This window comes from Ranitomeya variabilis, chromosome 1, assembly GCF_051348905.1.
Source record: "Ranitomeya variabilis isolate aRanVar5 chromosome 1, aRanVar5.hap1, whole genome shotgun sequence".
In the NCBI taxonomy this organism is placed as follows: Eukaryota; Metazoa; Chordata; class Amphibia; order Anura; family Dendrobatidae; genus Ranitomeya; species Ranitomeya variabilis.
Window position 1 is genome coordinate 854,089,917 of NC_135232.1, and position 15,725 is coordinate 854,105,641.

Sequence of the window (15,725 nt, forward strand, 5' to 3'; positions counted from 1 at the left end):
CTAAACCGGTCCACAACAACACAGATGACAGAAAAACCCTCAGAGACCGACAGGTCGGTGATAAAATTCATAGCAAGATGTGTCCATGGAGAACTGGGAACCTCTAACGGGCAAAGCAACCCTGTCGCCGCAGCATGAGAAGCATCAGACCTAGCGCACATGGTACACTGACTCAACCACTTGACAATTTCTCTTAGCCACCCCGGCCACCAGAAACTCCGACCAATCGACTTTCTTGTCTCGGCAATCCCTGGATGACCTGCCAAACTAGACTCATGACGTTCCGTAAACAAAGCTCTCCTCGGGGCTTTAGGCACATGTAATGAAAATGCCCAGATTTGGGGTTCACTTCGCAATAAAGACATAATAATCCCCACACGCTGTAATTCACTCCCTGAAGATCTAGGTCTAAGCCGAAAATAGAGTAAACATGCATTTTTAAACGTAAAAAATTCTTGCCGTTTACCAGAAAAAAACTCAGGTAATCCTACCTTTGGTTCTTAAGAGCGTGCTCCAGGGTAATTACTCACGTGCTGTTGCAGGTTGGCTACTTTCAAAGTTAACCCTTGCAAGCATTGAGTAAGTTCTTGGACGCTGCTCATATTGAAGGAATCCGGGAAAGGATTTTTCTTTTTATATGTGTGGCTGGACAAACTGTTACGGAACTGCAACACAGGACTAGGGTAAAGGGGGGGAAAACTGACCCTGCACTATAACTAGGCTGATACCCTACGATGGAGTGGGTGACCCATTCCTTGCGAATAGACCCACCAACGATCCTAGGTTAATCTCAAGTGAAGACCTATAGATAAGGTGAAGGGGTACCCTAAAATATCTAAGGGATGGTTACAAAAACGGGTCACCTAATAGAAACCACAGAGAAGGCTGCAGATACAAACAGAAACTAAGACTAGCAGAACCAGAGCTCCCAGTACTGCACAAATTACACACACAGAAGACAAAGCAATGCACCAAGCCAGAATTAAAGCAAATAAACACTTGTCCAGCAAGGACTGGGAGGCAGGTGCTGGTTAATAAAGAGTAATACAATCAACTGACCCAAGACAAACCCAGCACCAGAGGGAAAAGACCAGCAGCCAGAACACCACAAGAAAATAGCAGATAGTAACATAGTTAGTAAGGCCGAAAAAAGACATTTGTCCATCCAGTTCAGCCTATATTCCTATATTCCATCATAATAAATCCCCAGATCTACATCCTTCTACAGAACCTAATAATTGTATGATACAATATTGTTCTGCTCCAGGAAGACATCCAGGCCTCTCTTGAACCCCTCGACTGAGTTCGCCATCACCACCTCCTCAGGCAAGCAATTCCAGATTCTCACTGCCCTAACAGTAAAGAATCCTCTTCTATGTTGGTGGAAAAACCTTCTCTCCTCCAGACGCAAAGAATGCCCCCTTGTGCCCGTCACCTTCCTTGGTATAAACAGATCCTCAGCGAGATATTTGTATTGTCCCCTTATATACTTATACATGGTTATTAGATCGCCCCTCAGTCGTCTTTTTTCTAGACTAAATAATCCTAATTTCGCTAATCTATCTGGGTATTGTAGTTCTCCCATCCCCTTTATTAACTTTGTTGCCCTCCTTTGTACTCTCTCTAGTTCCATTATATCCTTCCTGAGCACCGGTGACAAACTAAACAGGTTCTAACAGGGACTACCGTAATAAAGGCTACCATCAGTAACACACTACACTGCAGGGACTGAGATCCTGCAGTGGCAGATGTGTCCCCCTGCTTAAGCAGTACATGTTTGGACCCATCTGAAGTTTGCTAGAAAGCATTTGGATTACCCAGAAAAGTATTGGGAGAATGTCATATGGTCTGATGAAACCAAAGTAGAACTGTTTGGTAGAAACAAAACTTGTCGTGCTCGGAGGAGACAATGCTGAGTTGCATCCAAAGAATACCATACCTACTGTGAAGCATGGGAGTGGCAACATCATGCTTTGGGGCTGTTTCTCTGCAAAGGGACCAGGACGACTGATCCGTGTACATGAAAGAATGAATGGGGCCATGTATCGTGAGATTTTGAGTACAAACCTAATTCCATCAGCAAGGGCATTGAAGATGAAACATGGATGGATATTTCACTTAAGTTAAGAAAAAAAAACATATTTGGTATTGCCACATACAGAACAACTTGATCTATAAAGTTGTCACACTATTTAACCCTGACAGTGAACACCTTAAAATAATAAAAATGTTTCAAAAACAGTTTTTGCATCATAACACTGAACAAAAAGCAGAATTGAATGTGTTCAAAAAGTTGTATGCTAAGGCTACTTTCACACTAGCGTTAACTGCAATACGTCGCAAATGCGTCGTTTTGCCGAAAAAACGCATCCTGCAAAAGTGCTTGCAGGATGCGTTTTTTCAGCATTGACTAACATTAGCTACGCATTGCCACACGTCGCAACCGTCGTGCGACAGTTGCGCCGTGCTGTGGCGACATGTACGTTACATGTAACGTTTTTTGCTCCCGACGGCCCGCTTTTTCCGACCGCGCATGCGCGGCCGGAACTCCGCCCCCACTTCCCCGCACCTCACAATGGGGCAGCGGATGCGCTGGAAAAATGCATCCGCTGCACCCGTTGTGCGGCGGAGACAACGCTAGCGTCGGGAACCTCGGCCCGACGCACCGCGACGGGCCGAGCCCGACGCTAGTGTGAAAGAAGTCTAATAGGAATGGTATACCTGAAAAAAGTAATCTTCAGCGCTGTCAGTGAAAAAATTAAAAAGCGATACTATTTTTACTCATTTTTATATTGTAAAAACAGCAAAACCAACATACAGGTGCTTCTCACAAAATTAGAATATCATCAAAAAATTAATTTATTTCAGTTCTTCAATGCAAAAAGTGAAACAGAGCAATCTATTTCAAGTGTTTATTTCTGTTTATGTTGATGATTATGCCTTACAGCCAATGAAAACCCAAAAGTCATTATCTCAGTAAATTAGAATAATTAACAAAAAACATCTGCAAAGTCTTCCGAAGAGTTTAAAAAGGTCCCTTAGGCTGGGGTCACACATGGCGTAAGAAAATACGCCACGTATTATACGTCCGTACTACGGCCGTAATACGGAGAAATGTCCCCAAAATATTGATCCGTAGTCAGGGTGTTTCAGCGTATTTTGCGCATGGCATCCTCCGTATGTAATCCGTATGGCATCCGTACTGCGAGATTTTCGCGCAGGCTTGCAAAACCGACATCTAATGGATTTATGTGCTCAAATGTTAGGGAAAACATATATACAGTATATATATATATATATATATGTCATTGAGACACATATATATATATATTCTGTATTTAGATTTCATTCAGCGCGATATATGTGATAAGCCGGTAATTCAATTGCCGGCTTCTCATTTCTCCTGCACAAACCCGACAGGATATGAGACATGGTTTACATACAGTAAACCATCTCATATCCCCTTTTTTTTTGCATATTCCACATTACTAATGTTAGTAGTGTGTATGTGCAAAATGTCAGCGCTGTAGCTGCTAAAATAAAGGGTTAAATGGCGGAAAAAATTGGCGTGGGCTCCCGCGCAATTTTCTCCGCCAGAGTGGTAAAGCCAGTGACTGAGGGCAGATATTAATAGCCTAGAGAGGGTCCATGGTTATTGGCCCCCCCCGTGGCTAAAAACATCTGCCCCCAGCCACCCCAGAAAAGGCACATCTGGAAGATGCGCCAATTCTGGCACTTGGCCACTCTCTTCCCACTCCCGTGTAGTGGTGGGATATGGGGTAATGAAGGGTTAATGCCACCTTGCTATTGGAAGGTGACATTAAGCCAGATTAATAATGGAGAGGCGTCAATTATGACACCTATCCATTATTAATCCAATTGTAGGAAAGGGTTAAAAAACACACACACACATGATTACAAAGTAGTTTAATGAAATAAACACAGCGGTTGTTGTAATAATTTATTGTTCTCCCATTCCATTTCCAGGACCTCGCTTGGCAACATAATAAACGCACAAGATACATACCTTCTGCTGTCAGATCTCGTCCCACGAAGTAATCCATCTGAAGGGGTTAACTAATATTACAGGCAGGAGCCCTGCAAATGCAGCTGTGCTCCGTGCTTGTAATCCCCGGGGAATGAATGAAATGTAGGTCATTGACCTACATTTTCTTCAGTCGCGGTGATGCGCCCCCTGGTGGATGTCCTCATATGACCTGGAGCGTGGGAAAAAGTTCCCAGGCTGCAGTTCATGAGAACATCCAGCAGGGGCGCATCACCGCGACTGAAGGAAATGTAGGTCAATGACCTACATTTCATTCATTCCCCGGGGATTACAAGCACGGAGCACAGCTGCATTTGCAGGGCTCCTGCCTGTAATATTAGTTAACCCCTTCAGATGGATTACTTCGTGGGACGAGATCTGACAGCAGAAGGTATGTATCTTGTGCGTTTATTATGTTGCCAAGCGAGGTCCTGGAAATGGATTGGGAGAACAATAAATTATTACAACAACCGCTGTGTTTATTTCATTAAACTACTTTGTAATCATGTGTGTGTGTGTTTTTTAACCCTTTCCTACAATTGGATTAATAATGGATAGGTGTCATAATTGACGCCTCTCCATTATTAATCTGGCTTAATGTCACCTTCCAATAGCAAGGTGGCATTAACCCTTCATTACCCCATATCCCACCGCTACAGGGAGTGGGAAGAGAGTGGCCAAGTGCCAGAATTGGCGCATCTTCCAGATGTGCCTTTTCTGGGGTGGCTGGGGGCAGATGTTTTTAGCCACGGGGGGGCCAATAACCATGGACCCTCTCCTGGCTATTAATATCTGCCCTCAGTCACTGGCTTTACCACTCTGGCGGAGAAAATTGCGCGGGAGCCCACGCCAATTGTTTCCGCCATTTAACCCTTTATTTCAGCAGCTACAGCGCTGAAATTTTGCACATACACACTACTAACATTAGTAGTGTGGAATATGCAACAAAAAAGGGGATATGAGATGGTTTACTGTATGAAAACCATGTCTCATATCCTGTCGGGTTTGTGCAGGAGAAATGAAAAGCCGGCAATTGAATTACCGACTTTTCACTAACAGCGCTGCGTATTTCTCGCAAGTCACACTGCAGGTCCGTGTGGAATCCGTATTTTTCGCGCCCCCATAGACTTTCATTGGCGTATTATTTGCGCAGTACGCTGACAAACGCAGCATGCTGCGATTTTGTACGGCCGTAGAAAGCCGTATAATACTGAACCGTAATATACGGCTAATAGGAGCAGCCCCATTGAGAAGCATTGTGCCGTATGTAATGCGAGTTTTACGGACGTAGTTTCTGCGCTCTTACGTCCGTAAAACTCGCATGTGTGACCCCAGCCTAAGTCTGTTTCAGTAGGCTCCACAATCATTGTGAAGACTGCTGACTTGACAGATGTCCAGAATGCAGTCATTTAGGCCATGTGCACACGTTCAGGATTTTTCGCGTTTTTTCGCTATAAAAACGTGATAAAAACGCGAAAAAAACGCTTACATATGCCTCCTAATATTTACAGGGTATTCCACATTTTTTGTGCAAATGTTGCATTTTTTTCCGCAAAAAAATCAGCAACATGTTCATTAAAAATGCGGAATTGCGGGGTTCCGCACACCTAGGAGTGCATTGATCTGCTTACTTCCCGCACGGGGCTGTGCACACCATGCGGGAAGTAAGCAGACTATGTGTGGTTGGTACCCAGGGTGGAGGAGAGGAGACTCTCCTCCACGGACTGGGCACCATATAATTGGTAAAAAAAAAAAGAATTAAAATAAAAAATAGTCCTATACTCACCCTTTGATTGACCCCGAAGTGTTCCCCCCTCTCCGGTGCATGCTCTCTCTTCGGTTCCTATAGACGGTGTGGTTCAGGACCTGTGATGACGTCACTGTCTTGTGATTGGTCGCGTGACCGCTCATGTGACTCACGCGACCAATCACAAGCCGAGACGTCATCACAGGTCCTGAACCACACCGGCATCTATAGGAACGGACGCCGCTGAGGAGATCGTCTGGGTGAGTATAACCATTTTTTATTTTTTTAATTATTTTTAAACATTCTATCTTTTACTATAGATGCTGCATAAGCAGCATCTATAGTAACAAGTTGGTCACACTTGTCAAACAGTATGTTTGACAAGTGTGACCAACTTGTCAGTCAGTTTTCCAAGCGATGCTACAGATCGCTTGGAAAACTTTAGCATTCTGCAAGCTAATTACGCTTGCAGAATGCAAAAAAAACGGGAAAAAAACGCAAAAAAAAAATGCGGATTTCTTGCAGAAAATTTCCGGTTTTCTTCAGGAAATTTCTGCAAGAAATCCGGACGTGTGCACATACCCTGACACACTCCACAAGGAGGATAAGCAACAAAGGTCATTGCTAAAGAAGCTGATTGTTCACAGAGTGCTGTATCCAAGCATTTTCATGGAAAGTAGAGTGGAAGGAGAAAGTGTGGTAGAAAAAGGGGCACTAGCAACTGGGATAAACGCAGCCTTGAAAGGATTGTTAAGAAAAGGCCATTCAAAAATTTGGGGGAGATTTACAAGGAGTGGACTGCTCCTTGAGTCAATGCTTCAAGAGCCACCACACACAGACTTATCCAGGACATGGGCTACAAGTGTCGTATTCCTTGTGTCAAGCCACTCATGACCAATAGACAAAGCCAGAAGCATCTTAGGCTACTTTCACACTTCTGTCTTTCAGCTCCCGTCACAATCCGTCGATTTTTGAGAATGCAGGATCCTGCAAAAATATTTGCAGGATCCTGCATTTTCCCATAGACTTGTATTAGTGACGGATCACTATGGATGGGCTCACGTCGCATCCGTCGTGCGACGGATCCGTCGTGTTTTGGCGGACTGTCGTCTGGAAAAAACGTTCAATCTATCATTTTTTGTCTGCGTCGGGAAAACGTGTAGCAACGGATCCTGCGTCATACGTCGTTCACTAGAATGGAAGCCTATGGACGCAGGATCTGTCACACACTGGAATCCAGCGACGGATACAGTTTTTCCCCTCTGAGCATGCCCGGAAGGATTTTCAAGCCCGCGAAAAATTCACTCTCTCAATTCAAATTTAATTCAAATGAGCTTTATTGGCAGGACTAAGTACACGTTAGCATTGCCAAAGCATATGGTAAAAATATGGGGGTGGGGTAGGGAAGCATAGAGAGGTCCAGGATATATCAGACTCCTTTTAGAGGATAGGGGATGTTTCCAGGGTGGGGTATAGGAGTCCATGACATATCAGGCTCTTTAGTCGGGGGATAGGGATATGTCCAGTGTTGGGGTACAGGGGTCCATGACATATCAGGCTCCTCTTAGTCTGTGGCAGGCACTGACATATTCCGCTGCTACGGCCACTGCACTGAGTGGCACTGCCACTCTCTTTCTCTCTCTCCATTTGTTTTCCCGGAATTTGTGGATGACGCATCCGTCATTACACTGGGTGCGTCACACACGTTTTTCACTATTTTCATGACGTCCGTCAATCCGTCATTTTGCTGCACTACAACGGACACAAAATGACGGAAGTGTGAAAGTAGCCTTATCTGGGCTAAGGAGAAAAAGAACTGAACTGTTGCTCAGTTGTCCAAGATGTTGTCAGATGAAAGTAAATGTTGAATTTCATTTGCAAATCAAGGTCCCAGAGTCTGGAGAAAGAGTGGTGAGGCCCACAATCCAAGCTGCTTGAGGTCTAGTGTGAAGTTTCCACAATCAGTGATGGTTTGGGGAGCCATGTCATCTGCTGGTGTATGTCCACTGTGCTTTATCAAGACCAAAGTCAGCGCAGCCGTCTACCAGGAAATTTTAGAGCACTTCATGCTTCCCTCTGCCGACAAGCTTTATGGAGATGGAGATTTCATTCTCCAGCAGGACTTGGCACCTGTCCACACTGCCAAAAGTATCAATACCTGGTTTAAAAACAACAGTATCACTGTGCTTGATTGGCCAGCAAACTTGCCTGACCTTAACCCCATAGAGAATCTATGTGGTATTGTCAAGAGGAAGATGAGAGACACCAGACCCAACAATGCAGATGAGCTGAAGGATGCTATCAAAGCAACCTGGACTTCCATAACACCTCAGCAGCGCCACAGGCTGATCGCCACCATGCCACGCCGCATTGATGCAGCATTTGATGCAAAAGGAGATCCAACCAAGTATTGAGTGCATTTACTGAACATACATTTCAGTAGGCCATCATTTCTGATTTTAAAATAATTTTTCAAGCTGGTGCTATAAAGTATTCTAATTTACTGAGATAATGACTTTTGGGTTTTCATTGGCTGTAAGATATAATCATCAACATTAACAGAAATAAACACTTGAAAGAGATCACTCTGTTTGTAATGACTCTATATAATATATGAGGTTCACTTTTTGTGCTGAAGAGATGAAATAAATAAACCTTTTGATAATATTCTAATTTTGTGAGAAGCACCTGTACATGTGGTATCCCTTTAACCACCCAGTGAACAGTATAAAAAAAGAAAAAACAGTTCCTGAATTGCTGTTTTTTATTCATTCTTTGTCGACAGAAAAATGGAAAATTTATAGTTCTCAAAATATGGTGATACAAAAACTTAAAAAACAAACATAAAACACTATATAAGCCTGGTATTGCTGTAATCGTATTGACCTGAGAAATAAAGCCGAAATAATATCACTTATACCACACATAAACAAATAAAATAAAGCCAATTCTTGAACTGCTTTTGAATTGTTCATAGTGCCTCCCAAAGATCGCAGTAAGGTCTGGCTCACATTTATTCTGTGCTATACGCTGAGGTTTACATGTAAATCTATGAAATACTTGATTCAGACAAAATGGAACATTCCCTATAATGAGGCAGATTGAGACACAGTGGATGCCGTCTGACCTTTGATCTGACGATGTCCATCTTTTAGACGTGCACTAAAGTGCAGTTGGCCACCTCTGAAAAGACAGACACTGCTGAACAGAGGCCACACAGAGTTCTCATTAGTAAATTAATTAGTTGGGGGTTTCATCTGAATCACAAATTTTGTAGCTTTAGATGGAAACCCCGATGTAAGTGATTAACGTAGAGCAGAGGATGTGTTAACTGATCCAAAATGTTATGTACCCCAAAATGCTACCAATTAAAATTACAACTCATCCCACAAAAAAGCAAGCCCCCTATCAGGTCCTCCGCATCTGTTAATGGAAATATAGGGGTTTTTCATGTTACTCGTAGCACAAAGGCTCTGGAAATGCACCATGGCTTCCCAACCCTCCCAGTAGAAATCCAGTGACAGGTGCGATTCAAATTCCCCCCTCCCTCTGAGCCCCACAGTGTGCCTAAACCGTGGTTAGCATCCACGTTTGTAAGTACTATAGCGAGGAGAACCAACTAAATTTATGGGGTGCATGTCTCCAGAAGCACAAGCTGTGCACAATGTATTGATCTTCACGGTGCCATCGAAGGAATAAAAGAAGCCACACTATTTATAAACATGGTGAGGAGATACTTAGCTAACTTAAATGAATTTAAATCTCTTCCAGTTGAATCACGTCCTAGGGTACTGAAAAAGTTAGCAAAGGAAATTGCAGAACCACTAGCCAGAATCTTTGAAAAATCCTGAAAAACAGAATTCCCAGAAGATTGCTTAATGGCAAATGTTGTCCCTATCTTCAAAAAAGCAAAGAAAACATAGCCAGGAAATTACAAGCCAGTGAGCCTTACTTCTATATCAGGAAAGATATTTGAACAAATTTTTAAACAGCATATATGTAAGTACTTGGATAAGAATACAGTAATTAGCCAGAGCCAGCATGGGTTTGTAGCAAACAAGTCATGCCAGACTAATCTAATTTCCTTTTTTTTTAACCATTAATGTTTTTAATGTTCTATAAAGTCATACTTTACAACAATTTAGCATTCAATCATTGTACATCATTACAATACACCTAAACATAATATTAATTTTAAACATAACTAAATATGGGAAAAAGAAAGGGGAAGTGAAGGGGTGATGACATCAGATTATTATACCCGCATATTACCATTAATAGCCCTATTACATCTCGGTGTCCACAGTGTTTAGTCTAAATGATAGCCAGCTACCCCATTTCCTGAGATATGATATTGTGTTATTGGTGGATGAAGCAATTATCTTCTTGGATAGACAGTTGTCTTTCACCAATGCTACGATTTCAGCTAATGACAGACATTTGGTGTTTTTCCAATATTCGGCAATCTTAATTTTAGTAACTATGAGAATGTGCGCAATCTCTGTTCCAGAACTCGTACGGAATTAAATCCAGGTTAGTGGTCAGAAGCACCTGCTCTTTCCTAATTTTCATTGGGATGCTGCTAATTTGAGACACTAGGTGAGAGATTGCGTCCCATAGCTGCCTTACTTTATGGCAATCCCACCAGACATGCATCATATCTGCATTAGCATTCCCGCACCTCCAGCACACATCTGGAGAGTTGCGGTAGATCTTGGACAATCTTTATGGTGTGAAGTACCCCTTGTACAGCAGCTTTCTGGTGTTCTTCAGGTGATTGGTGCACTTGGACTGTGTCCCTATGATTGAGAAGGATGTCCGCCATTGCCCTGGGGTGATCCCGCATTGTAGATCCCTCTCTCATTTGTGGACATACTTGTCCAGAGAGGGGAATGTCTCCTCCAACATATGTTTGTAGCTTACGGACAGCGTTAATATCTGCCGTGCTGGGGTGAGGAGCATTGTATATAGTTTGGTAGTTTGTGAGAATATTATATCTTTCTTTCCCTGTAGATAATGTCTTATTTGTAAATATTTATAATGATCTTTATATGGAACATGGTATTTCTCTCTGATAATTAGAGAAGGATAACAATATTCCTTTCTCGTACATGTCCCCAATCAGTAAGATTTCCAGTTTTGAATCTGGAGATCCAGAATACACTGCTCCAAATTCTCTATGGGGGCTTTAGAGAGCGCCAATTTAATAGTGTGCAGTTTATTGATCAGTATGCTCCACACTCCCAGCGTCGCTTCCACCGTTGGTGGCAGACACAATTTCCTATCATCGCTGGGGTTAGGCCCGGCAATGATACAGTGCCTTGCGAAAGTATTCGGCCCCCCTGGAACTTTTCAACCTTTTCCCACATATCATGCTTCAAACATAAAGATACCAAATGTAAATTTTTGGTGAAGAATCAACAACAAGTGGAACACAATTGTGAAGTTGAATGAAATTTATTGGTTATTTTACATTTTTGTGGAAATTCAAAAACTGAAAAGTGGGTCGTGCAATATTATTTGGCCCCTTTACTTTTGTTACACCCGGTCCAGTCCCTATACCTTTGCGAGGTCCCTGTCGGTACTCCCGCCCTGTGTCGGCTCCACGCTGTCCGGAAGGTCCTCGGGCTGTGTGCTTAGGTCACGCGTGCGCTTGCTCCTGGTCTCTTAAAAAGACAGCGCACATTTTCCAAAAGGTGCTTCTGACCAATAGCGTGTGAATGATTACAATTTTTAGTCCCTCCACTATGGGGAGGGTGCCAGAGCAACAAGTATCCTCAGTTGCTAACTTCCATTCCTGCTAGCATGTGCTTCTGTTCTGAACTCTCAGTCAGTGCTTCGCTTACACTGTTGACTATCTGCTCCCCTTTACCTGGCTTTTCTGGACGATCTCCAACCTGCTTACTCCAGTTCCATCTCGTCCCGCCATTCAGTCACCTAAACCTCAGGACAAAGTTGGTACCGCAGGAACAGCTTCTACCCGTACCCCTGGTATCCACCGGTTAGCTCTACATCACCCGCTAACCCTGTTTGTCCAGCTGGGTCAGCTACCACGACTCCGGGCTCTAGCTGGAGGTAGCCCTCGTGTCCCCCAGGCATCGCATTCTGACCCTGTTTGAGGGTTCTTACTACGGGTGTTTGGGGCTCATGTAGTCACACCCCCTTCGGAGCCCCCCGGACCATGGTCCAGAGGTTCCACATTCAATTACAATAAAAACGAATGTGAACTTTACCACCTGTGCCTCCGTTTCCATTCGTTACAACTTTCAGTGCAGCAAACTCAGTCCAGAAGGTCATTGTGGATCTCTGAATGATCCAATGTTGTCCTAAATGCCTAATGATGATAAATATAATCCACCTGTGTGTAATCAAGTCTCCGTATAAATGCACCTGCTCTGTGATAGTCTCAGGGTTCTGTTTGAAGCACAGAGAGCATCATGAAGACCAAGGAACACAAAAAGCAGGTCCGTGATACTGTTGTGGAGAAGTTTAAAGCCGGATTTGGATACAAAATGATTTCCAAAACTTTAAACATCCCAAGGAGTACTGTGCAAGCGATCATATTGAAATGGAAGGAGTATCCTACCACTGCAAATCTACCAAGACCCGACCGTCCCTCTAAACTTTCATCTCAAATAAGGAGAAAACTGATCAGAGATGCAGCTAAGAGGCCCATGATCACTCTGGATGAGCTACAGAGATCTACAGCTGAGGTAGGACGTTTGAGTCTGCAAAATACCTGAGACTGGGACGGAGATTTGTCTTCCAGCAAGACAATGATCCCAAACACAAAGCAAAGTCTACAATGGAATGGTTCACAAATAAACATATCCAGGTGTTAGAATGGCCAAGTCAAAGTCCAGATTTCATCGAGAATCTGTGGAAAGAGCTGAAAACTGCTGTTCACAAACGATCTCCATCAAACCTCACTGAGCTCGAGCTGTTTGCCAAGGAAGAATGGGCAAGAATGTCAGTCTCTCGATGTACAAAACTGATAGAGACATACCCCAAGCGACTTGCAGCTGTAATCGCAGCAGAAGGTTGCGCAACAAAGTGTTAAGTTAAAGGGGCCGAATAATATTGTACGCCCCACTTTTCAGTTTTTGAATTTCCACAAAAATTTAAAATGACCCATAAATTTCATTCAAACTTCACAAGTGTGTTCCACTTGTTGATTCTTCACAAAAAATTTACATTTGGTATCTTTATGTTTGAAGCTTGATATGTGGGAAAAGGTTGAAAAGTTCCAGGGGGCCGAATACTTTCGCAAGGCACTGTATGTGAATTAAAAAACGATGCAACATTTGGGGACTTTATGAGATGTTTCTCGATCTCTATCCAATATCTGTGATCCTTATCATTCCACATCAATCTCAGTTCGAATATGGCTGCTCTATAATATCGCACAACTGAGGGGCAGCCCAGTCCTCTTCTCTTATTGGGATGTATAATATGTCTGCCTTAACTCTCTGCTGTTTTCCCTGCCATATATGCTTTAATATGATTGTTTGTAATTCTTTGAGTATTTTCATGGGGACTGTGATAGGGAGGTTGCGGAATACGTACCTTATTTGGGTGATTATAAACATTTTTACAGGTGCAATTTGTCCTAGCCAGGACATGTCGTGTTGCTTCATGAGCAGCATGTCGCTTTTAATCTTTTGTCTTAGAGCCTCATAATTTAGTGAGAGCATTTTATCTGGTGAGGGTTAGTGTTGAGCATTCCGATACTGCAAGTATCGGGTATCGGCCGATACTTGCTGTATCGGAATTCCGATATCGAGATCCGATATTTTTGTGATATCGGGTATCGGTATCGAAACAACATTCATGTAAAAATGTGTAAAAGAGAGAATTAAAATAAAAAATATTGCTATACTCACCTCTCCGACGCAGCCTGCACCTTACCGAGGGAAGCGGCAGCGTTCTTTGTTTAAAATTTGCGCTTTTCTTTCCTTTACGTGAGTCCCGGCTTGTGATTGGTTGCGTGCCGCCCATGTGACCGGGACGCAACCAATCACAGCAAGCCGTGACGTAATTTCAGGTCCTTCAGGATTTTAAAATGACGTTCCGGCGTTGTGATTGGTTGCGTCGCAGTCACATGGGCGACGCAACCAATCACAGCAAGCCGTGACGTAATTTCAGGTCCTTAAGGATTTTAAAATTACGTCCTGGCTTTGTGATTGGTTGCGTCGCAGTCACATGGGAGACGCAACCAATCACAAGCCGTGACGTCACGGGAGGCTGGACACGCGCCCATTTTAAAAAGCGCGCGTGTCCAGCCTCCCGTGACGTCCCGGCTTGTGATTGGTTGCGCCGCGATCAACCAATCACAAGCCGGGAGGCTGGACACGCGCCCATTTTAAAATTTTAAAATGCGCGCGTGTCCAGCCTCCCGGCTTGTGATTGGTTGACCGCGGCGCAACCAATCACAAGCCGGGACGTCACGGGAGGCTGGACACGCGCCCATTTTAAAAAGCGCGCGTGTCCAGCCTCCCGTGACGTCCCGGCTTGTGATTGGTTAATGGCGGCCATGTTGCCGGGACGCGGACCAATCACAGCAAGCCGTGACGTAATTTCGTCACGGCTTGCTGTGATTGGTCCGCGTCCCGGCAACATGGCCGCCCTGACCAATCACAAGCCGGGACTTCACGTAACCAAGTAAAAGCGCGAATTTTAAACAAACAACGCTGCCGGTTCCCTCGCTAAGGTCCAGGCTGCGTCGGACAGGTGAGTATAGCGATATTTTTTATTTTAATTCTTTCTTTTACACATTTATATGGATCCCAGGGCCTGAAGGAGAGTTTCCTCTCCTTCAGACCCTGGGAACCATCAGGGATACCGTCCGATACTTGAGTCCCATTGACTTGTATTGGTATCGGGTATCGGTATCGGATTGGATCCGATACTTTGCCGGTATCGGCCGATACTTTCCGATACCGATACTTTCAAGTATCGGACGGTATCGCTCAACACTAGTGAGGGTGCTAATCGTATTCCAAGGTAGGTTAGTTTCATTGTCCCATTTAAAGGGGTACTTTGCTTTTAGGTTTGCAGGATGTGGTACGGAGGGTGTTAAATTTAAAATTTGCGGATATTTACTTTATAATATGATACCTGGGTGAATGCAGATACGGACTGGGGCTGAAATTCAGCCCTGGCATTTGAAATCACACAGACCCATGCTGTGCCGTCCCCAAGCACCAGATGGGATATATTACTAATATTTCCCCGCATGGAGGAAAGCAAGATTTACCAATATTTCTAATTATTCCTCCGTCACAACTCTTAACAGTATGGGTGTTTTGAGAACACCTATTCTGTACATGGAGCAGACAAGGCAGCCCACAATCAGACAGGCCCTTCTGGCATTTGCCAGAATTGCCAGAAGGCCAGTCCGGCCCTGGGTGAATGAGACTATCACTTCCATTACTCGATTGAGCGACTCTTCAGGATTGATAAGGGATAAAATAATATCGTCAGCAAACAGACTGATTTTGTGCTGTGCGTTTCCAATTTTAATACTGGTTATTCCAGTATGTGATCTGATTTTTCTGCTAGGGGTTCAAGTACTAGCGCGAATATTAGGAGAGAGAGTGGGCACCCCTGCCTCATGCCATTAGTGATATTAAATGTCTCTGACATCATTCCTGAAATGAGTACTGAGGCTGATGGGTTAGAGCAGGGGTGGAGGACCTTTTTCAGGCTGAGGGCCATTTGGAAATTTCTACCATCATTTGGGGGCCACACAAAAATGATCACCTTGAAAATCACCCCAGTATATTTAATCAATTAATTACGGGAACTCACCCTTAATGTGATGGCTGGAGCTGCTTCTCTTTGGTGCAGCTGTGATCTTAGGTAATACTGATCATTTTGCTTCTCACAGCTGCTTTTACAGGTTTATGTCAGCCAGGAGAGCAGCCAACCTTT